Raw genomic sequence first — 25,347 nt, forward strand, 5'->3', positions numbered from 1 at the left:
TAGGGACTGTCAGGGCAGCGGTGTTGCTGTTTCTTTTTGGCAATGAGTTCAACACTCTGCTCCCCATAGCAGAGCAGTTCGTCACACTCCGCGCACAGAAATTTGATGCCTGCAAACTCTGGCTGTATGTTAGGGACCATTCTTCTACGGGATGGTCCCGAAGGTGTTGCTCCACCAGTGGAGGTGCTGCCGCCATCTGTGGGTAATTTCCGTGCCAGGTCTCTGACACTCTCCCTCGCAAAGTTGTTTGGGTGTCTTCTTTTGACATGCCTGATTTAATTGGCATTTCCAAAACTATATTTTTTCAGAGGATTGCCTCTGGATAAAGTACTACCACATATTTTGCAGGTTACTTTTGGAGCGTTGACTTTTTTTTCTCCTTCAGGGATGTTATAAAGTTTCCAGATGAAATGGATTTTTTTCTTCTGCGTAGGAGGGTCCTCATCTACAAATGCCTCTGAATCACTGCTGGATGACTCTCTTGCAGCCATTGCGGTAGATCAGGAAAGTAGGAGATGAAGATAGTACACAGAACAGCTCTTGCTCTCTCCAAGTACAAAGCAAAAGTGAAGGAAATGGGTGGGGATTTCATTCTTTGTAAAAAAAACTGTTAGCAACCAATGAAAAGTGTTATTTTAGGGTCACATGACCCGACGCGCTTACGCAGCGCGCTCCGGAGCACTTCCGGGTGCGTTTACGCGGCGCGATCGTAGGCGCTTCCGGGGCACAAACGTGGCGCGATCTTGGGCGCTTCCGGGTGCGTTTACGCGGCGCGATCGTAGGCGCTTCCGAGGGCACTTACGTTGCGCGCCAAAGTGACGTCATCAAACTTTTTCAGAAATACATAATCATTTTCCTTATAAAAAAAAACGGATTTTATTTGTATGGAACGAAATGTTTTGCATTATTATTAACTTTTCATTCATATTTTTTTTCACGAACGACAGTAGCGCTCTGGGTGCGCTTTCAGGTGAGCTCACCGGAAAGCTTACCGGAGAGCTTAGCTGAAAGCTTCCCGGAGCGCGCACCCAGAGCGCAAAAGAAAAAAAATATAATAAAAAAATGAATACTTTAAAAAAACAGCAAATTGTAAAAAAAAAAAAAAGGTTAGAAACTCGATATAGAAAGGAATTAGCATTTAAAAAACCTATGAAATTCACTGAAAAAACCATAGGTTTCACACCAGTTATAGTTAGGAATTAGCATTTAAAAAACCTATTAAATTCACTGAAAAAACCATAGGTTTCACACCAGTTATAGTTAGCTGGAAATTTTACTGATATAAAACCATTGAAATTCCCACGTTATAGTTAGTCGGACTCACTATAACTTGCGCGTGCAATGCACTGCTGATGACATCACATATTACATCACTCATGACATGGTCAGTGACATCACTCATGACATCACTGATGACACCATCCTTGTGACAGAGTAACTGACCTCCTTTCACTGTAAAGTAACCCTTGAAACACATATTCAAAAATAGAAACGAACATTTTCAAAAAAGTGGAGATATCTATACCAGTTGCAACAACCAATTCAGTAATTCCACCATTTATATACACATCCACTCATTCATCAACAGTTCTATATAGTCAGTCATACATATACTCACTCATCATATGTAGTGAGACACCTATACATCCGTTAACACACCGACAGTCTTCCAAAAGTTGCTCACACACATACTCACACATGCAAATAAACTATTGAACATCCATTTTTTTGCATATACAGCTATACACACACTACCACCTTACTTCTAAAGAAACTTACACATACTTACTCTCTTAAAAAATCACTTATAGAAACACATACTTATTAAAACAAGAATTCTTTCAATCTCTCACTCTCATATATACTCACTTATATACATCAATACTCACATATACTAGATTAAAACATATGTAGTTACTGATAAAGACACTAGTAAGACAGTCATTCACTTACTAACACATACATATACACACTCATTCACCCATACAGTCCGGCACATATGCTGTCTTCAAAACACATACAAACAGTGAGTCAGTCATTTATGCATCTATGTGCTAAGTAACACTCCCACCAAATCATACAGACACTTATACTGATACTAAACATCTAATAACCCATATACACACATATGTAGCTACTCACCAACCCATGCAGCCACTTATACACAAAGTGAAACACTGATACATATATTTAAATATTTAAACATTACTCACTAATATATGTATTCACTAAGATACACTTAATAAGGCAGTTATTCAATATTTTTTTTTTTTAAAACCATCCATTTAGACACTTATTTAAACATTTATTCTCCCATCGACCTTTACATATACATATATAAAACATATTTATTTTTCAGAAAGACACACATTCACTGGATGGTGTCATCAGTGATGTCATGAGTGATGTCACTGACCATGTCATGAGTGATGTAATATGTGATGTCATCAGCAGTGCATTGCACGCGCAAGTTATAGTGAGTCCGACTAACTATAACGTGGGAATTTCAATGGTTTTATATCAGTAAAATTTCCAGCTAACTATAACTGGTGTGAAACCTATGGTTTTTTCAGTGAATATATATATATACATATATATATGTGTGTGTATGTATATATATATATATATATATATATATATATATATATATATATATATATATATATATATATATATATATGTGTGTGTATGTATATATATATATATATATATATATATATATATATATATATATATATATATATATATATATATATATATATATATATATATATATATATATATATATTCCCAGCAATTCGATCCGTTCATGCACGAGAGCGCTCGACAGTGTGTGCTCAACCCAAGGGCAGGATCAAAGACCCAATTTTCAATTTTGGAGTACAAGAAGGGCGGCACAACCGGGTACTTTTTAGAAGTTCTTTATTTCACCAACACTCCACCGACGCGTTTCAGCCTCACGGCTTTTCTCACGGTCAGTGAGTCCTTTTTTGCTTTTTTCTTAAATACTGCCCCACTTGAGCCATAAAGTGGCATTGTGGGATATGTAGTTTTAAAGCAAAATTTCATTAAAACATAAATGACAGACAAAGGACTGGTGTGTTTACATAACAAGTATAGTACTTAGCGTCCCAAGTTCTGTTCACTCAGGGACATATCTTATCACATTGTGTTTAAATGATTATTGAATTTTATGTGAAGGGTATAGTACCCAAGTTCATATATTGTTTCTGTAGAGTTCATTTTCACTCCAGGTGTATGTGGAGATCTTCTCCGAAGTTCATGCCTCTGGGCTGTTTGGTTCGGAATCGGACAATGAAGCGTGATTCCATTTGTCACAAGAGACGGACCGTGTCCCCTCCTCTCTCTGATTTGGTTAACATTTTCAGTCTATAGAAATTCATTGCTCGCCAATCCCCATTTTGGCAGGTACTCAAATGTTTTGCTGTCGCATACAACAAGTTCTGATTTTTCACCGCTCGGATGTGTTCCAATATTCTTTTCTTGTTAACCAAATCAGAGAGAGGAGGGGAGAGAGGAGGGGACACTGTCCGTCTCTTGCGACAAATGGAATCACGCTTCATTGTCCGATAAGTACCCGGTTGTGCCGCCCTTCTTGTACTCCAAAAAAAAAAATATATATATATATATACATGTGATCAAGGCCGTTTTGTGGCAGCCGAAACGCGTCATGCCGATGGCGAGGGAAAAATAAAGCCACATCTTTGAAAATCTACCTTTGGTGTTTTTGAGATCTGTTCCACGGTGGTGCGAGGAGACGCATTGCAGGACTCTTGTTTCGATATATATATATATATATATATATTCCTATTTGACGATCCCTCTCACGGAACACATTTGAGACGCACACTAGGGGATATATATTTTCTCAATTTTATTTTTCCACAAACAAAATAACACCTGATAGACGCGTTTCAGCTACACGTCTTTGTCAATGTCGGGGGAGTCAACAAGTCATGTTCATTTTAACTAAACAATAAAGTTCATCAACATAGAAAGGGGAGAGAAGTTCATTCATGTCATGAAAAGCAATGAGGGAAAACACATGGTCCCATCTGTGCGTTTTACATGGGGGCCATCTTATAATGTATTGTGAATCATACATTCCTATTTCATTACTCTTTCTTGTATCAATTATTTACAAATTGTACCATTTAATCTCTGTATTGATGTGCATATATTTACACTCTATATACAGTCATTGTATTTACAAATTTATACTATGTACATTTGTGCATTTCTATACAAGAGCTATTTGGCCCTGAATGGGCTTTCCCTTTGGGTGTCTTCGGCAGTCTAGCCCTGAATGTTCCTAAATAGATGACATCTATTCTCCTGACTTCTAAATTCTACCCGAAAACCTCCCAGATAGTAATAATGGCTACCCTTGATTGTAAGTCGGATCCCTCCTGCCTTCTTCACCGATTGATATTATTCTGATTGCACATTTGGATTTCCCCACGCAGGTTGTAGAACATTTTATATTGAGTCTCAAGAAATATGTACCCAGAGTTCCTCCTCGTTGTTTAATCCTGAAGGACTCTTTGTCAGCATCTCAATTATATACTTTGATTCAAGTTTTTGCAATTTCTTTACCCTGTCCCCACCTCTTTCATCCTTTGGGATGTGGTCTAGGCAGAAAAACGTCAAGAGATTAGGGTTCGATTTATGGTACTCTTGAAAGTGTTGGCGCACCGGATTTGTTACGTCTCGGTTTTTATTGGTTCGCATGTGCTCAATCACTCTTTTCTTTGTCTGGTGGATAGTACTCCCTACATAGTTGAGCTTGCAAGGACATGATAGGCAGTAAACAGGCGATCTCTGTATTACAATTCATTAGTTTGTTGATTTTTCTTTTCACTTTCCTGCCTGGAATGGAACATTTTTTGGCCATTTTTGCAGGCCTTACAGCTCATGCAAGGGTAAAATCCTGTTACTACATCTTTTCTTTTGAGATTCTTAGTGTAGTGACTTCTTACCAGGTGGTCTTTGAGGGCCGGCCTTCTCCTGTACGTTATCAGTGGTGTCTTGGGTATATGTTGTTCTATCACTTGATCTGGCTTGAGTACCTTCCTGGGGAAGATTTCGACAATCTCCGGTGATTGTGCGAAGTAGTCTGTTATCATTCTCAGCTTATATTTGGGTTCCGTGTCCCGGTGTTCCCTCTCGCCGATTATCAGATTCTTTCTCTCCAAATGTTCTCCTTTCTTTTCAGCCCCCCTCAAAATCCTTTCCTTGTACCCTCTCTCTCTCTCAGTCTACAGAATGACTCATCCTTGGCCTTTTGAAATTCCCTATCTGTTGTGCAGTTTCGTCTTAGCCTGACAAGTTCCCCATAAGGGACCCCTTTGATCACACTGTCTGGATGGAAACTGCCCGCATGAAGCGTGCTGTTCCCAGCCGTTGGTTTTCAGTACAGTGAAGTCTGTATCTTTCCTTCCTCAATATATACCAATAAATCTAAGTATGGTACCTGAGTCTCGCTGATACATTCTTAAATGTCAAATTACAATCATCGTTGTTGAGGGCCGCCACATAGATTTCTGCCTCCTCTCGTGACCCCTTCCAGATGATGAAGAGGTCATCTATGTAGCACGCCCACAACACAATGTTGTCCAGCCCCTTTTCATTTTCTCCCGCCCAGGCCGCCGGCTTCTCCCACAAGCCCACAAATAAATTTGTGTAACTGGGGGAGAGGCACATGCCCATTGCGGTCCCCTGTTCCTGGCGGTAAAGCTCCCCTGCGAAAAGGAAAATTTTATTCCTGAGACAGAATGATATGAGTTCCATTATCATCAGATTATGCTCATAGTATTTAGCATTACGTTTTTTCAAAAATATCTCAATAGCTCTCAGTCCATTTTCATGCTGTATGCTCATAAATAAGCTTGCGACATCAAGTGTCACAAGCAACATATCAGGTTCCCATTCAATTCCAGTCACAATCCTCTGGAAGTCCTTGGTGTCCTTTATATAGGAGCTTAGGTCTCGGACCAGTGGGTTTAAAAAGCAGTCGCTGTAAATGACTGTGTTCTTCAATAAACTGTGCAGTGAAGAAACAATGGGTCTACCGGGCAGGTTTTTGTTAAACTTTGCATTTGTGGTAACTGATAACATTTGGGGATCTCCAGTAGTTCACAGCAAATGTATTTGTAATCCATGTCCTTTAGTATTCCTTTCGTGTGCCACTTTTCTATCATTTCATGGAATTCCATTATGCTTTTTTCATACATAGATCTTGTGCTAGTCCTACAGCATTCAGTATCCGAAAGCTATCTCCATGCTTCTTTCTGGTACTGCTTCCTGTCCATTAAAACAATATTTCCTCCCTTATCCGGGGGTTTATGATTAGGTCATCATCATTTTTCAAGCTGATTATTGCTTTCCACTCATTAGTTGTAATGTTCTCTTTGCTCAGATCGGGCCCCTTGCTTGCAATTTCTTGAAATCAATGACCACAGAATCGTGGAAGGTATCAATTGTGACGTACACAGTTTGGGGAATGAATTTTGATTTCTGTTTAATATTACTTGAAGTATCAACTTGCGTTATTCCTGCCTCTTCTAGTGCCTTCATTATGTTGGCATGGCTTTAGCATTGTGCTTTCATAAAAACAAAACAAAAAATTATATATATATATATATATATATATATATATATATATAATTGAAACATAAATAAACACAGATAAACATATTTAGCACCTTGAGCTCCCATCCTATAAGTAGTGCGGCAGGTAGAGTGGCATTTAGGTGTTCCTTCAATGTTTTGAAGTTACTTTTGCACTGCTGCAGCACGTGAAAGAGCATTGGGACAACACTTGTTGGGACGATTTCCAGTCTGGGACTTCCTCGAGTCTGAAAACGGCAGGATGTTGGATATCAAAGACTGGCAATAGGGTGCTTGGGCCAACGGTGCATGAGAGGAGAAGAGGAGCATCACCAACATGGGATAAAATGTACTTACCTGAGGCGCCCGCACCCACGAACCCGGAGTGCAGGGATCGGAGTTTCTTCCATGCCCACTTTTGGGACTTCGCCAATTGTAGCGAAGCTAGCACCTTTAAAAACTTATACAACAGCGACACTGGTCGTTCATTAAGCATCTGAAGAAGTCACTTACGACGAAATGCATAATTCTTGTCTGAATAAAGCTGCCAGTCTTTTCACACCTGTGTGTGCTCGGATCCTTTCTATGAGGGAGGTCTTTGGTTTTGATGTATATATATGTATATAATGCATAACGCATTGTGTTGGGTCGTGAAATTAAACTAGACCTTGCCTGAAGTGCTGTGGGGTCTGTGCCTCCTTCTTAGCCGTACCGCCGCTATGTGGGAGTCGGAAGTGGTGGGAGCAGTCAAGTTTGGTTATATAAATATATATATATATATTCACTGAAAAAACCATAGGTTATAGACCATATATAGTTAGGAATTAGCATTTACAAAACCTTGAAAATTCACTGAAAAAACCATAGGTTATAGACCATATATAGTTAGGGATTAGCATTTACAAAACCTTATTTTACTCGCACAAAACCATTTAAATTCGCATATATAGTTAGTTGCACTAACTATATATCGCGCACCCGCAATCCACTGCTGATGATGTCACATATTACATCATTCATGACATGGTCAGTGACATTACTGATGACATCACTGATGACATCTCAAATGACATCACTGATGATATCACTGATGACATCTCATTTGACATTACTGATTTCATCATGATGATATCATTCATGTGATAATACGTTGAACCTCTTCAGACTCTAATATAACCTTACGTACACTCAGTGTAAACAGACACTCACAGACTGTCACTCATCCATGGAGTTACTCACACACCTAGTCAGTCATGCAAAGAATCAATCACACCTCCATTTCCTCAACTATACAGTTATACACACCTTACTTATTCAAACATATTCTAACACATATTTACTGTCTTATACAATCACTGATACAAGTTTACAATGATCCATACAGCCACTCACACATTCACTGGCTCTTATGCACAGTTATTTATATATATCAACTCTCACTTGTACTGTGTTTTACATATGTACTTACTTTGACATGTAGCACTGAGATATCCATTCACTCACCAATACACTCATGCACACAGTCAACTGCCCATACAGCTGTTTCCACCTGCTCTTTTGAACCCATACATCTAGTGAATCAACTGCTCACACATCTATGCACAGCGTCATACACCTCCCAGCCACCCACACACATACTCAGTCTCCCATACAAATACTTGGGCAACCAATCAATAACCCATATAGTTACTCATATAGCTACTGATTAACACATGCAGCAGTTTACAGAACAACAGACATAATGATGCACAAATTAAGACAGTTTAGTCACTAACCCATGCACTCAGTGAGACACATTTAATCATTCTCTCATACAGTCAGTCATGCACCTACTAAATCCTTCATGCAGACACTTATATATCCACTCATTCTTCAATATGTAAAACATAATTTAACTTTACCGAAATATACAGTCACTGGATGATGTCATCAGTGATGTCATCAGTGATGTCATTTGAGATGTCATCAGTGATGTCATCAGTGATGTCACTGACCATGTCATGAATGATGTAATATGTGACATCATCAGCAGTGGATTGCGGGTGCGCGATGTATAGTTAGTGCAACTAACTATATATGCGAATTTCAATGGTTTTGTGCGAGTAAAATAAGGTTTTGTAAATGCTAATCCCTAACTATATATGGTCTATAACCTATGGTTTTTTTCAGTGAATTTTCACGGTTTTGTAAATGCTAATTCCTAACTATATATGGTCTATAACCTATGGTTTTTTCAGTGAATTTCAATGGTTTTTTAATAGCAAATATCAAAAGCTGTAAAATGTATTCTTCTTTTAAATGACACTTTTTCCCCAAACTGCCTTGGTATATTCCAATATATGTGAAAGACAAAAATGTAGTGGTCCAATCAATTTTTTCCACAATTTGAGAAAGCACAGAAACATGTGAATAAATCTGTTTCTGCTTACATGAGAGACTATGGAATGGGTTTAATATACAACAATACCTTGCGTTCCAACATTCAACACATCTACAGAAGAGATGATGTGCACTTCTCCGATGAAGGGAATAGAATATTTGTCCTTTATTTAAAAGTGTGCAATGGAACCTACTTGTAGGTACCTAAATTAGCCACAGAATACAATAGCTCTTTTCAGAGCTACCCTACCTCTGATCATTCAAAACGTTTATCTTTTTCAAATTTTTTTTTCTTCATCAAAGTACGCTCTCCGGTTCGCTTACCGGTGCGCGTACCGGGCGCTACCCCCGCGAAATTTTCAAAAATGTTATTTTTGTATTTTTCCATATATCAGTGTCCTAATCCCCCCTCAGAAAACCTAGAGGGTCACAAAGTGTCTACCGTGCCCCCCTCTACCCATTCCGTACATTGTTTGTCCTCCATCTTACGTATCAATTCTACCGATACACAAAATGAAGGACTCCCGTAACGCTGCCGGTTTGCGTACCGGGGAGCGCACCGGTAAGCGCTCGATAAAAAAAGGTGGGAAAGTAATTTACAGAAAAACTACTACAGACACTTTCATCAAATATAGAATAGGGCCTACTACATAGCAGTCCCTACCATTTACCCAAATTTGATGGAATTACATTGAGAAAATTATGCTGTAAGCCTGACTAAATATCCTGAGGTAAATTACCTAACAAAAACACTTATGAAGTGTTAGAATTGACAACCAATCAAATTGCTACTTTCAATATCTTCTATTATTTCATGACATTTGATTGGTTATGTACCTGAATATATATAAAGAAAGAGAGAGAAACACAACCATTTTGACTACTACTTCCTGAAGTACATATCAAGTGCATTTCAACTGAGAACTTAAACTTCTTTTTGATTGGTAAGATGATATTTTAAAAACTGAAGTATGTTCTGCACTTTAAGTTAATTAGGAAAACATTTTCTGATAGTTATATACTATCCCTCTGTAATAGTTATAGAATAAGATAGACTTCTCTGTTTTAGTTATGGATGGACTTAGGCTTGTCTTGTATAATTAAGAATTAACTTAGGCTTCATCACATACATTTTTTTATATTTTTACTTCCAGTCTGATACCATACACTGCCCAAAGATAAAATCACTGTTTAAAAAAACAAACTACCTGTCTGTACTTAAACCCAACAGTGCCCTACCTGTACTGATATATTTTTTTTAAATTCGTTTTACAGCACAAAAATGGAAGGAGAGAACAAAACTAACTTGGAAATTGTTGCAGGAAGCAACACAGATACAGAAATTGACTCTGAATTCTATGATGATTCACGGGACTTTGAACTTCTGCAATGTGTGGAATCTGTAGATTTCCTACTTGAAAATGAAAAAAAAAACTGACAATGAATTGTTAGAAGTTCTTTTTAATTTTGAAAAAGAATCAGAAAAATAAATGTTTATTTAATAATTCAAAAATTGTTTGAGACATTATTCATTTTTATATGTATTTTGTAAACTAGTAGCAAATTGATTATAATGTAAAATCAGACTTTAAATATACTGTACAACTTTTTTGTGTTACATAGTAACTTTGCTCATATTTACTTCCTTTCTTCCACTATATTATCTCCAAAGTGTATTTAACATCTCTTTATCATCTCCTGCCTCCATGGTGTTTCTGCTTTCCTGACAGACTATGGTATGAATTCCACATACCACAATAACTTCAGAAACAACATGCAACATATTTACAAAGAAAAAGGTGTATTTTTATTTTTAGACTCTGCATTGGTACCTACATCTTGGTACTTAAATAAAAAACAAATAAAAAAAACAAAAAGAACAATCAATAAACATACAATATTTGAACATTCTTTCATCCCATTTTCCCAATATTACGCTTCCTGGACCGCTTCCCGGTGCGCGTACCGAGCGCTCCCCCCGAAAAAAAAACGATAATATATATATATTTTTTTGACCCGCGGGACCTTTTTAAAGCCCCCTCATCAAACCTAGGGGGTCAGGGAGGATGTACTCTGCCCCCTTATGCTCATTTCCCACTTTGTTTTTTCTACCTCTTGTATCTCGATCCTACCGAGAGACAAGATGGCGGCCGCTCCAGACTGTTTAGAATGTTGACAGTCACCGGGGAGCCAATACGCTTTTCCTCGCGAAGTTCCGTTACGCGTCAGGTACGCGAACCGGGGCGCTAATCGGGACGCTGTCACAGATGTATCTGTTTTTTAAAACGCTAATTTCTCAAAATCCACTGGATCACATATATTGAGACATAGCAAAGGCACGTCGGGCAAACCAAATCTACAATTTTGCCAAGTTTTGTGTAAATCCATTCTGCCGTTCGAGCTAAAAGTGAGTCCAACCGCCCTATGGAAAACTCAATGTTAAAAACACGTTTGGGACCCCCCTTTTTTGTCAACCCCCACTTCAGGAAACCCCCCAAACTTTCAGAGAACGCTCAGAAACAAAATGTGCAATTTTCCTGAAAATTTCAGCCAATTCCGTCCACAAACGCCAAAGTTATTCCACATAGAATTTTCAGAAATCCCATAGGAAAAAAATCCTAACTATATATATATATATATATATATATATATATATATATATATATATATACATATATATATATATAAAAATGCAAGGATGGTGTGCTTCCGCCGCTTGTACAGCGGGCATTCGACAGGGTCGCCAAACCCTCTAATATATCAAAGTCCTGGTACCACAATCCTTTAGGAAAAACCAGAGTCGAAGCCCAAGTCAATTTCAAGTGCTTAAAGATTTATTTTGGCAGAAAAACAACCCTACGCGTTTCGAGGTACGCGTAGGGTTGTTTTTCTGCCAAAATAAATCTTTAAGCACTTGAAATTGACTTGGGCTTCGACTCTGGCTTTTCCTAAAGGATTGTGGTACCAGGACTTTGATATATATATATATATATATATATATATATATATATATATACATATATATATATATATATATATATATATATATATATATCCTACTGGCGATCGCCAGTAGGTAGTTATAGTTAGGATTTTTTTCAATGTTAAATCTCAAAATTCTATTTGGAATAACTTTGGCGCCGGTTGACGAATCTGACTGGAAATTTCCTCAAAATGACCTCGCGGCGTTCCGGTCCTTCCCTGGAAGTTTAAGGGGGATTCGTCAAGCGGGAGCCGAGATAAAAGGGGGGTCCCAAAACGCGTTTTCCCCATGTTAATTTCCATAGGGCGGTCGATTTCACTTTTAGTCCGAACGGCTGAATGGATTTCCACCAAACTTGGCAAAATTGTATGGACTGGTAGCCCGATGTGCCTTTGTTATATCTCAAGATATGTGCTCCAGTGGATTTTGAGTAATTTAGGTTAAAAAAATATATATATCTATAGACGCGCTCCGGTGCGCACACCGGGGAGCGCACCAGGCGGGACACGCGACTTGCGCGTGGAAAGCTGATTGGCTCACGGGTGTCTGTAAACATTCGAAAAAGTCCGGAGTGGCCGCCATCTTGTGTCTCGGTAGGATTGAGACACAAGAGGTGACATAAAAAAAAAGGGAGAAATGACTATAAGGGGGCAGGGTAGACTCCCTCCTGACCCCCCAAGGTTTGATGTGGGGGCTAAAATAAGGTCCCGCAGGGCATTTAAAAAAAATATTTTTTTTCGATTTGCGCGGGGGGAGCGCCCGGTACGCGCACCGGGGAGCGAAGCACGGGGAAAATCCAGGGTCTTATTTATGAAGGCCTTGCGACAGTTTTGCACCGCCTGTGCGTCACAAAAGTGGTGTAAAAAAATGTGCCACGTTGCGCTATATTTAAAAAGTGACGCATCTAGGTAGATGGGTCACTTTTTAAAACCCTGCGCCACATTATACCTGCGTCAGGTATAATGTATGCAGAGGGGGCGTTCCCCCGAAAAAGCTTCGTAATAGTGACGCAGTGAAATCTATGAGATTTCACTATGTCACTTTTAGGATGCTGTTGCGTCAAAATCTTGCGCCTGCCTCACAGCAGGCGTAAGACTGACGCAAGACCTTTCACATGGTGCTTTCCCCATGTGAAAGGACGCATTACTGGAGTTGCGTCACTTTTGTGACGCACTCCAGCAATGCGTCACTTTTGTGTTTACAGATACGTCAGAAATACTGACGTATCTGTAACTCCTTGAGACATGATTCGTCATACATTAAATATGACACATCTGGAATGCCTTAAGGAGTGCACACAGAAAAGTGACGCATCACTGTTTTCACTCAGCAAAGCGTCACTTTTCAGAAATGAGGCTTCCAGTTTATTCACTGTGTCACCTCTACGACCCTTTCTTGCGTCAATACGTCCCTTTTGCATACATTACACCTGATGTAGGAATAATGTGGCGCAGGGGCTTACAAAGTGATGCAACTACCTAGATGTGTCACTTTGTAAATATGACTGAATAAGGTGCATTTTTTACAGCACTGGTGCGTCACAAAAAGTAACGCATTTATGAAGGCCTTGCAACAGTTTTGCGCCGCCTGTGCGTCACTTTTTGTGACGCACCAGCGGTGTAAAAAAATGCGCCTATTGCGCTATATTTAAAAAGTGAAGCATCTAGGTAGATGGGTCACTTTTTAAAACCCTGCGCCACATTATACCTGCGTCTGGTATAATGTATGCAGAGGGGGCGTTCCCCCGCAAAAAGCTTCGTAATAGTGACGCAGTGAAATCTATGAGATTTCACTGCGTCACTTTTAGGATGCTGTTGCGTCAAAATCTTGCGCCTGCCTCACAGCAGGCGTAAGACTGACGCAAGACCTTTCACATGGTGCTTTCCCCATGTGAAAGGACGCATTACTGGAGTTGCGTCACTTTTGTGACGCACTCCAGCAATGCGTCACTTTTGTGTTTACAGATACATCAGAAATACTGACGTATCTGTAACTCCTTGCGACATGATTTGTCATACATTAAATATGACACATCTGGAATGTCGTAAGGAGTGCGCACAAAAAAGTGACGCATCGCTGTTTTCACGCAGCGATGCGTCACTTTTCAGAAATGAGGCCTCCAGTTTATTCACTGTGTCACCTCTACGACCCTTTCTTGCGTCAATACGTCCCTTTTGCATACATTACACCTGACGTAGGAATAATGTGGCGCAGGGGCTTACAAAGTGATGCAACTACCTAGATGTGTCACTTTGTAAATATGACTGAATAAGGTGCATTTTTTACAGCACTGGTGCGTCACAAAAAGTAACGCATTTATGAAGGCCTTGCGACAGTTTTGCGCCGCCTGTGCGTCACTTTTTGTGACGCACCAGCGGTGTAAAGAAATGCACCTCATTGCGCTATATTTAAAAAGTGACGCATCTAGGTAGATGGGTCACTTTTTAAAACTCTGCGCCACATTATACCTGCATCAGGTATAATGTATGCAGAGGGGGCGTTCCCCCGCAAAAAGCTTCGTAATAGTGACGCAGTGAAATCAATGAGATTTCACTGCGTCACTTTTGGGATGCTGTTGCGTCAAAATCTTGCGCCTGCCTCACAGCAGGCGTAAGACTGACGCAAGACCTTTCACATGGGGCTTTCCCCATGTGAAAGGACGCATTACTGGAGTTGCGTCACTTTTGTGACGCACTCCAGCAATGCGTCACTTTTGTGTTTACAGATACATCAGAAATACTGACGTATCTGTAACTCCTTGCGACATGATTTGTCATACATTAAAAATGACACATCTGGAATGTCGTAAGGAGTGCGCACAAAAAAGTGACGCATCGCTGTTTTCACGCAGAGATGCGTCACTTTTCAGAAGTGAGGTCTCCAGTTTATTCACTGTGTCACCTCTACGACCCTTTCTTGCGTCAACACGTCCCTTTTGCATACATTACACCTGACGTAGGAATAATGTGGCACAGGGGCTTACAAAGTGATGCAACTACCTAGATGTGTCACTTTGTAAATATGACTGAATAAGATGCATTTTTTACAGCACTGGTGCATCACAAAAAGTAACGCATTTATGAAGGCCTTTCGACAGTTTTGCGCCGCCTGTGTGTCACTTTTTGTGACGCACCAGCGGTGTAAAAAAATGCGTCTCGTTGCGCTATATTTAAAAAGTGACGCATCTAGGTAGATGGGTCACTTTTTAAAACCCTGCGCCACATTATACCTGCGTCAGGTATAATGTATGCAGAGCGGGCGTTCCCCCGCAAAAAGCTTCGTAATAGTGACGCAGTGAAATCTATGAGATTTCACTGCGTCACTTTTAGGATGCTGTTGCGTCAAAATCTTGCGCCTGCCTCACAGCAGGCGTAAGACTGACGCAAGACCTTTCACATGGTGCTTTCCCCATGTGAAAGGACGCATTACTGGAGTTGTGTCACTTTTGTGACGCACTCCAGCAATGCGTCACTTTTGTGTTTACAGATACATCAGAAATACTGACGTATCTGTAACTCCTTGCGACATGATTTGTCATACATTAAATATGACACATCTGGAATGTCGTAAGGAGTGCGCACAAAAAAGTGACGCATCGCTGTTTTCACGCAGCGATGCGTCACTTTTCAGAAATGAGGCCTCCATTTTATTTACTGTGTCACCTCTACGACTCTTTCTTGCGTCAATACGTCCCTTTTGCACACATTACACCTGACGTAGAAATAATGTGGCGCAAGGGCTTACAAAGTGATGCAACTACCTAGATGTGTCACTTTGTAAATATGACTGAATAAGGTGCATTTTTTACAGCACTGGTGCGTCACAAAAAGTAACGCATTTATGAAGGCCTTGCGACAGTTTTGCGCCGCCTGTGTGTCACTTTTTGTGACGCACCAGCGGTGTAAAAAAATGCGCCTCGTTGCGCTATATTTAAAAAGTGACGCATCTAGGTAGATGGGTCACTTTTTAAAACCCTGCACCACATTATACCTGCATCAGGTATAATGTATGCAGAGGGGGCGTTCCCCCGCAAAAAGCTTCGTAATAGTGATGCAGTGAAATCTATGAGATTTCACTGCGTCACTTTTTGGGTGTTTTTGCGTCAAAATCTTGCGCCTGCCTCACAGCAGGCGTAAGACTGATGCAAGCCCTTTCACATGGTGTTTTCCCCATGTGAAAGGACGCATTACTGGAGTTGCGTCACTTTTGTGACGCACTCCAGCAATGTGTCACTTTTGTGTTTACAGATACGTCGGAAATACTGACGTATCTGTAACTCCTTGCGACATGATTCGTCATACATTAAATATGACACATCTGGAATGTCGTAAGGAGTGCGCACAGAAAAGGGATGCATCGCTGTTTTCACACATCGATGCGTCACTTTTCAGAAAAGAGGCCTCCAATTTATTCACTGTGTCACCTCTACGACCCTTTCTTGCATCAATACGTCCCTTTTGCATACATTACACCTGACGTAGGAATAATGTGGCGCAGGGGCTTACAAAGTGATGCAACTACCTAGATGTGTCACTTTGTAAATATGACTGAATAAGGTGCATTTTTTACAGCACTGGTGCGTCACAAAAAGTAACGCATCGGTGGCGTTCAAGTGACGCATGGCCTCATAAATGAGTCCTTCAGTCTTCTACTCATGCGTCATATTAAATTTATGACGTATTATGTTGGAAGTTCTTTTAGATACGTTAGTATTTCAGACGTATCTGTAAGCGCAAAAGTGAAGCATTGCTGGAGTGTGTCACAAAAATGAAGCAACTCCAGCAATGTATCCTTTCACATGGGCCCAAGCCCCATGTGAAAGGGCCTGCACGCCTGCTGTGAAACAGGCGTAAGATTTGGACGCAACAGCGTCATAAAAGTGACGCAGTGATATCTCATAGATTTCACTGCGTCATCTCTACGACCCTTTCTTGCGTCAATACGTCCCTTTTGCATACATTACACTTGACGTAGGAATAATGTGGCGCAGGGGCTTACAAAGTGACGCATCTACCTAGATGCGCCACTTTGTAAATATGAACAAATAAGGTGCATTTTTTACTGGACTGATGCGTCACAAAAAGTGACGCTCTGGTGGTGTTAAGGTGACGCATGGGTTCATAAATGAGGCCTTCAGCCTTCAACTCCAGCAATGTATCTTTTCTTACCCTTCCACACCCCCGTTCCTTTTCAACATTTTCTTTGAATATCAACATTCCCTATGTTCACTCTTCTTCTCCTTACTTTTCTTCCCAACATTCACCTTCTTTCAGTCCCCCTACTTCACTTCCTTTCTCCTCTCATACCTTTCTGTTCTTTCTTACTCATTTTCCCTTCCATTATCAATGCACTCCATTTCACTTACTCTTTTTCATTTTTTAAAGAATATAGCTCTTTGATGAGAATTGGAGGTAGTTCTGACAAGAACTTTTTGTTTTCTTCTTTTTTCAAAACAGGAACAAAAACAGGGAATGGAAACTGCTCAACAGGAGCAAAAAGAACAAAATAAATTAGGGGTGGAAAGGGCAGTGATGGTTTTCCAATGCTCGAACCATGAGCTGTACACTTTGTTCCCCAAAGGTAAGGAGTTTATTGCAGTATCTGCATCTGAGGGCACCATGGTTAAAAGCAGGTTGAATATTTGGCACGAGCTGATGCGATTGCCCTCTCCCAGAAGTAGTTGCTCCTCCGGTGGATGTAGAGGCCCCATCACTGGGAACCTCTTGTGCCAGAGCCCTGACACTTTCCCGGGCAAAATTCTGGGGGTGCTTCCTCTCCACATGCCGGAGCATCGTGAAGTTTCCAAATGAGTATTTTTTTAAGGGGTTACCCCGTGACAGGACTTCTTTGCAGACCCTGCACTCCACTTTTGGAGCATTCACCTTTTTTTGGTTAGGTGGTATTTTAAAAAATTTCCAAATAAAATGTTCCTTCACTTTTCGTTGAGGAGGCTCTTCATTGATGAATTCAGGTTCTTCATCACTGCTGGATTCTCTGGCAGCCATGGTAAACCAAGAAAGATCCAGGAGCAAAAAACAGGTCTTTCAGTCACAAAAGTGAAAGAAGAAGTGAAGGAAATGGGTGGGGATTTCATTCTTTGTAAAAAAAGTTGTTACCAACCAATGAAAAGTGTTATTTTAAGGTCACATGACTTGACGCGCTGACGCTGCGCGCACCGGATTGCTTCTGGGGCGCATACACGGCGCGAACGTAGGCGCTTCCGGGGGCGCATACGTGGTGAGAACGTAGGCGCTTCCGGGGGCGCATACGCGGCGAGAACGTAGGCGCTTCCGGGGGCGCTTACGTTGCGCGCCGAAGTGACATCATAGTTTTACGGAAATGCATAATCATTTTCATTTCCTTATTAATAAAAACTGCTTTTATTTGTATGGTATGAAATGTTTTGCGTTTTTATTAACTTTTCATTCATATTTTTTTCACGAACGAAAGTAGCGCTCTGGGTGCGCTTTCCGGAGAGCTTACCGGAGAGCTTATGGGAGAGCTTACCGGAGAGCTTACCGGAGCGCGCACCCAGAGCGCCCCAGGAAAAAATGATAAAAGAAAAAAAAAAACTTAAAAATGAATACTTACACAAAACAGCAAATTGTAAAAAATAACATAGGTTAGAAACTCGATATAGAAAGGAATTAGCATTTAAAAAACCTATGAAATTCACTGAAAAAACCATAGGTTTCACACCAGTTATAGTTAGGAATTAGCATTTAAAAAACCTATTAAATTCACTGAAAAAACCATAGGTTTCACACCAGTTATAGTTAGCTGGAAATTTTACTGACATAAAAACATTGAAATTCCCACGTTATAGTTAGTTGGACTCACTATAACTTGCGCCCCTGCAATGCACTGCTGATGACGTCACATATTACATCACTCATGACATGGTCAGTGACATCACTCATGACACCATCCTTGTGACAGAGTGAGAGACCTCCTTTCAGTGTAATGTAAGTCTTGAAACACATATTCAAAAATAGTATTTAACATTTTCAAAAAAATGGAGATACCCATACCAGTTACAACAAACAATTCAGTAATTCCACCATCTATATACACATCCACTCATTCACCAACAGTTCTATATAGTCACTCATACATATACTCACTCATTATATGTACACCTATACATCCTGTTACACTTCGACAGTCATCCAAAAGTTACTCACACACATATTCACACATGCAAAAAAACAATTGAACATCCATTTATTTGCATATACAGCAATACACACACTACCACTTTACTTATAAGAATACTTACACATACTTACTCTCTTAAACAATCACTTATAGAAACACATACTTATTTAAACAGGAACTCTTATAATCTCTCACTCTCACATATACTCACTTTTATAAATCAATACTCACATATACTAGATTAAAACATATGTTGTTACTGAAAAAGACAATACTGAGACAGTCGTTTACTCACTAACATACACATATACACACTCATCCATCCATACAGTCCTGTACATATGCTGTCTTCAAAACACATACAAACAGTGAGTCAGTCACCAACCCATACAGCCACTTATACACAAAGTGAAACACTGATACATACCTTTCAATATTTAAAAGTTACTTGCTAATATATGTATTCACTAAGATACACTTAATAAGGCAGTTAACCAATCAATTCTTTTAAAAACAAACATCCATTTACACACTTATTTAACCATTAATTCTTCCATCGTACTTTACAAATACATATACAAAACATATTTATTTTTCAGAAAGACACACATTCACTGGATGGTGTCATGAGTGATGTCATGAGTGATGTCACTGACATGTCATGAGTGATGTAATATGTGACGTCATCAGCAGCGCATTGCAGGCGCGCAAGTTATAGTGAGTCCAACTAACTATAACGTGGGAATTTCAATGGTTTCATGTCAGTAAAATTTCCAGCTAACTATAACTGGTGTGAAACCTATGTTTTTTTCAGTGAATATATATATATATATATATATATATATATCTATATATATATTACCTACTAGCGGTCGCCAGTAGGTAATTATAGTTAGGACCTAGTTACCATAGGGAAATGGCAATTTCCAATAACCTTGGTGCCAATTGACGAATCTTCACGAAATTTTCAAAACTAATTCTTTGTTGATATCATCTCCTATGTTGTAAGTTTGGGTGTGATTCGTTAAGGGGGGAAAGGGCGAGAAAAAAGGGGGGTCCCAAAACATGTTTTCTCCATGTTAATTTCCATAGGAAACTTTAGACAAGGCTACAGGTCAAACGGGTGAAAGGAATTACCCCAAATTTGGCAGGGAGAAGGTCTAAAAAGCACATTTTTGTTTATTTGGTGTAAATCCGTTCAGTAGTTTTTGAGAATTATCAAAATTTACAGATATCGATATTTGGGAAATCTGTCAATCTGATTGGCTGAGGCGTTAAGGGCACGAGTTTGCTGCTGATTGGCTGGGAGCGGTTGCAACTAGGAAGTGTTGGCCGCCATTTTGTGATTCTGTTGAAGTGAGTAAGGGGAAAAAAGTTGGAAAATGGAGGGTAGGAGTACTGTAACCTTTGTGGGGTGTTTAGGGTGTGCTATAGAGGGTATGTGAAGTGAAGTATTCACCCCTACCGGTGTGAAAGTGCTGGGCTACAGAAATTAAGTGAGGTATTGCAAAGTGTGTGATGTTTTTTTTTTTTTTTTTTAAAATATATTTTTATTGCAGGAATTAGCCAAAATTACATGTCGGACCAGCAATACAGTTACAGGAATAAAATAGTAGGCGTATCCGATCCCCAGTTAGAAAACGTCATGGGTACACAGCCATTCAGCCCACAACCCACGGGTCGGGCGGTGAACACAAGTGGGGATCTGATAGAAGGTCGAAGCTGGTCCGGATAATTCCACTGACTTCGTCTGCTTTTCTAGATCAACCTAACAAAAGGGCAAAAGAAACTCCCCCCCAACAACCCAATGATTCAGCTTGTTCCCCCCCCCAACCCCGCCATCAGTGTGTAGTAGTGTGTGTAGGAAGAGCCTATGGGAAAAAACCCCAGATGATTACATTCACATCCATATCTTGAACGGTCATCGGGACTCAGATTGTGCTGCATCTTCACCCTCGGAATCGCTGGAAGCGCAATAATCTCTAAGGGCCTGCACTAACGTCTCCCATTCCAGTGCTGATTCTAGCGCTCTCTCGTTGTGCTGCCGCCTAGCCAATTGATACCGCAGAGTGCTCTCCCCCGCAGCCCATTTCAGAAGTTCGCCGTGCCATCTAGCCCCCGTCGGACCAGCTCTTGCCTTCCAATTCCTGGTCACCTCCCATTTAGCGAGGACAAGCCCCAAATCAATAAATTTACTCGAGATCTTATTTTTAGGGGTATGCGGGAACCAGTGTAAAAGCCCCACCGCCGCGTCAACCGATAAAGATCTCCCTGTTACCCTATTCAGAGTCTCTTCTATCACAAGCCAATATGAGGACAGCGCCGGGCAGGACCACAACATATGAAGGAGGTCCGCCTCCGGTGCTCTGCATCTGGGGCACTCTGCTGAATCCGTGGCGAAGTACTGCTGAATCTTCGCCGGGGTCAAATAGGCTCTGTGGAGTATGTAAAAATGAACTAGTTGGAATCGGGCATGACGTACGCCCTTCCAGGCTCGGCGCATGAGTTGTGACCATGTCGTCTCCGGTATCTCTTTCCCTATGTCGGCCTCCCAACGAGTCCGCAGAGTGGTGAGGGGGGGCAAGCCCTCGTCAACCAGTCTGCTATACAGGCACGTGACTGTCTTGACCGTCCCCGCAGACATCATAACATACTGGCACACCGGAGACGTAGGCGTTTCCTCTATCCCACTTTTCCAGTGCGCCTGAATCGCTCGGACCAGAGCGGTGTGTAAGAGGAAGTCGCCTCGGGGAACATCAAAACGGTCTAGTATCTCTTGAAAGGGCAGTAACACCCCGTCCTCATAGAGGTCTCCCACCAGTTGCAATCCCGCGTCCTCCCACTGCCCTAGTCGTGACCAGTCTCCCCCGTGAGGCAGGGCTGTCAGCATCTCAACTCCCTCGCGACCTCCTGGGTAAAGGTCTGCAATTGCGCCGCCAGGTAGTACTTCTCAAAATCCGGCACCGCAAGACCTCCCTCAGACTTTGGCCTCATCAGGGTCTTGAGGGCCACTCTCCGGCGGCCCGAACCCCAGAGGAATCCCACCACCATGGATCGGAGTAGCCTAAAGGTGGCCGGCGGGATCCAAATCGGAAGCGCTCGAAAGTAGTAGAGCAACCGGGGGAGTGCCACCATTTTCAGTAAAGCGATCCGCCCTGCCACTGAAAGCGGCAGGGTAGCCCAGAAGTCCATACTACCGCGCAACGCGCGAGTACAGCGGGCTATGTTCCCATCCAGGAGGTTGATGGGGTCATGGTATATATATACCCCCAGATACTTGAAACAGCTGGGTTCCCACCTAATTTCCCCACTGATGTCAGGTCTGGGCGTTCCCCTACGAACCGGGAACAGACAAGTCTTGGCCCAATTCACCCGAAGGCCCGAGACCTCCCCGAAAGACGTTAGTGCCGTCGCAGCCCCTTTCAAGGCGGCATTCGGGTCCTCGAGGAAGAGCAGCAGGTCATCCGCATACAACGAGATATAATGCGGGCCGGACGGTGTCCGCAAACCGCTGAATGAGACCCCGGACCTGATCAACATCGCCAGTGGCCCCACCGCTAGCGCGAAGAGCAGTGGGGACAGTGAACAGCCCTGTCTTGTGCCCCGCTCAACCGGATATTGTTGGGAGATCAGCGGGCCTGCTCTCACCCTGGCCGACGCCGAGGCATATAGCACCGCGGTCCACCTGACAAAGCCCTCCCCTAGTCCAAAGCGCAGCAGCACTCTGCGCAGGTAGTCCCATTCCAAACTATCGAAGGCCTTTTCAAGATCAACCGAAAGAACCACCGGGCACGTGGCCTCTATGTGCGGTTCCCCCAGTAAGCGAAACAGCCTGCGAATGTTCATGGTCGTGTTCCGCTTGGGAATGAATCCTGCCTGGTCCTCATGCACTAAAGAGCGCATGTGCCCTAGCAGCCTCGATGCCAATATGCTGCTTAGGATCTTATAATCGACCGTCAGCATTGATAAAGGTCGGTAGGACGCCGGGTCAGTCGACTCTCTACCCGGTTTGAGGAGGGGAACTACTAAGGCCTCACACATCGAGCCTGGGAGGCGACCCGAGCGCTTCGCTTCTCTGTAGACTATTAACAGTCCGGGCGCTAAGAGGTCAACGTAAGTGGAGTAGAATTCAACCGGGAGGCCATCCAGTCCAGGGGTCTTATTCCTCGCCATCCCTTTAATGGCACTACGGATTTCTCCTAGTTCGATGTCGGAGCCCAGAGCCTTCGCCACGTCGGGCTCCAGCGTTGGCATCTCCAAGGGCTGCAAATACTCATCGATCAAGGCGGGGTCTCTGGCCGGGTTACTGCGGTACAGCTGTTCATAGTAGCGCTGGTAGCAGCCTAAAATCTCCGGCTGGGTGTGCACTTCAGACCCCTCCGCCGTGCGCATGGACGTCGTCAGAGAGGTCCGGCATGTGGGATTGGCCAGCCACGCTAATAGCCTGCCCGACCTATCCCCCTCCGTGAGCGACCTAGTTGTGTAGGCCTTATAATCAAAGCAGCGCAGTCTTTCGACCTCCGCCGCCACCGCCTCTCTTGCCGCCGCCGTATGCTCCTGGAGTTCGGGGTGACCGGGGTGGCGAAGTTCCATCTCACGGAGCTTCCGGTCGGCCGTGGCCAAGTCATCAAGGATGACTCGTCGCATGCCCACTTTTTTAGAAATGCAGTAGCCCCTGACCACTACCTTAAAGGCGTCCCACTCTGACGCTCTCGATCCAGCGGTGCCCCCATTGGACGCAAAATAATCCGAGATTTTGTCCCCCAGGTCCGCCTTAAAGACTATGTCCTCCAAGATCTCCGGGCGCAATTTCCAGGTGGGCACACTAGGGGCCCCGGGAAACCAGCGTAAGTCCACTAGGAGGGGATTGTGGTCCGAGATGGTCCTGGCCAAGTATTCAGAGTGTACCGCTGCGGACACCAACTCTGCTGATCCCAGAAACCCATCCAATCGCACGTGCAATTCATGTAGGCCAGAAAAATAGGAGTAGTCCCTAGAGTCGAGGTGCTGCGCCCTCCAGATATCCGTGAGCCCCCAGTGCGTCTGCCATTCCTTCCTCCCTTTAGCCACTCGGCGGACCGGAGAGTCCGGGAGGGGGGGGGGGGGGCGATCGGTCGGCCTCCACTTCTACCACTGAATTAAAATCACCACCTAGCAAGAGGGTCCCCGAGAGAAAGTGGGCCAATGAACCCGATAACCCGGAGAGGAAGGCAAGCTGGTCCACATTGGGCGCATATATACAGCAAATATTCAAGTCCCTGCCCCCCAGCGTGCCTGAGATAGCCACATAGCGACCCTCCGGATCCACCACCGTTTTCGCAACCTGAAAAGGAACCCCAGCCCTGATCCATATCAGCGCCCCCCTTGCATAAGCTGAGTATGCAGTGTAGATGACCTGCCCTCTCCATCTACGCTGTAGCGCCGCCCCTTCCGCCCTGGTGAGATGAGTCTCCTGCAGCAGCGCTATCTGCACCCCTCTACGCACTAGATAAGCGTGAACCTTGTGACGTCTAGACATAGTGTGGAGCCCTCGTACATTCCAAGTGATGCATTTCACATTAGCGATTCCAGCCATTGTCCCATATTGTCTGTTCCGGGTTTCCCCACCAAGGCTCAAACAAAGAACAAGCGAAAGTCAAGTCAACACTGATGGCGGCCATCCTCCCCAACAAAAACCCAACACCCGTCTGAAACAAACCCCCTCCCACCCACCCCAGAACAGGACCCAAATAGCTCCATCTAGTTCCCATCCAAACCGTGTCTTCAACAACCCCCCAATCCCCGACTAATCCTGCGGTCGCCACCGCAGGGAGCCTTAAGGGCTAGGTGCGGGCTGGGCGCCAGTAATGGGCCTTCGAGTCCCGGACTACCGAGACTAATTGAGCCCAAGTCAAAACAAAAGGGACAGCCCGACCGGGGCCCCCCCTGCCCCCCATCGGATCAAGTCTCCAATCGCCTCCCCTACCACCCCCTCTACGAACCCCCACCCAAAAGGAAGTAGTTCACCCAGTCATCCCTGCCCATCCAGCATGCCCTCAGCCGAGTCTGGAGTAACCTCAGGCAGGTGAACACTATCGGTCTCTGATTCCTCTGTGTCCGTTTGTGCCCCCTCGCCACCGGGTTCCAATTCTTCGACAATGGGGCCACTCTGCGAACCAGAAAGATTAGACACCATCTCCAGTACTCCTCGTTGCTCC

The sequence above is a fragment of the Lissotriton vulgaris genome, chromosome 3_1 (genome assembly GCF_964263255.1).
Source record: "Lissotriton vulgaris chromosome 3_1, aLisVul1.2, whole genome shotgun sequence".
NCBI classification, from domain to species: domain Eukaryota; kingdom Metazoa; phylum Chordata; class Amphibia; order Caudata; family Salamandridae; genus Lissotriton; species Lissotriton vulgaris.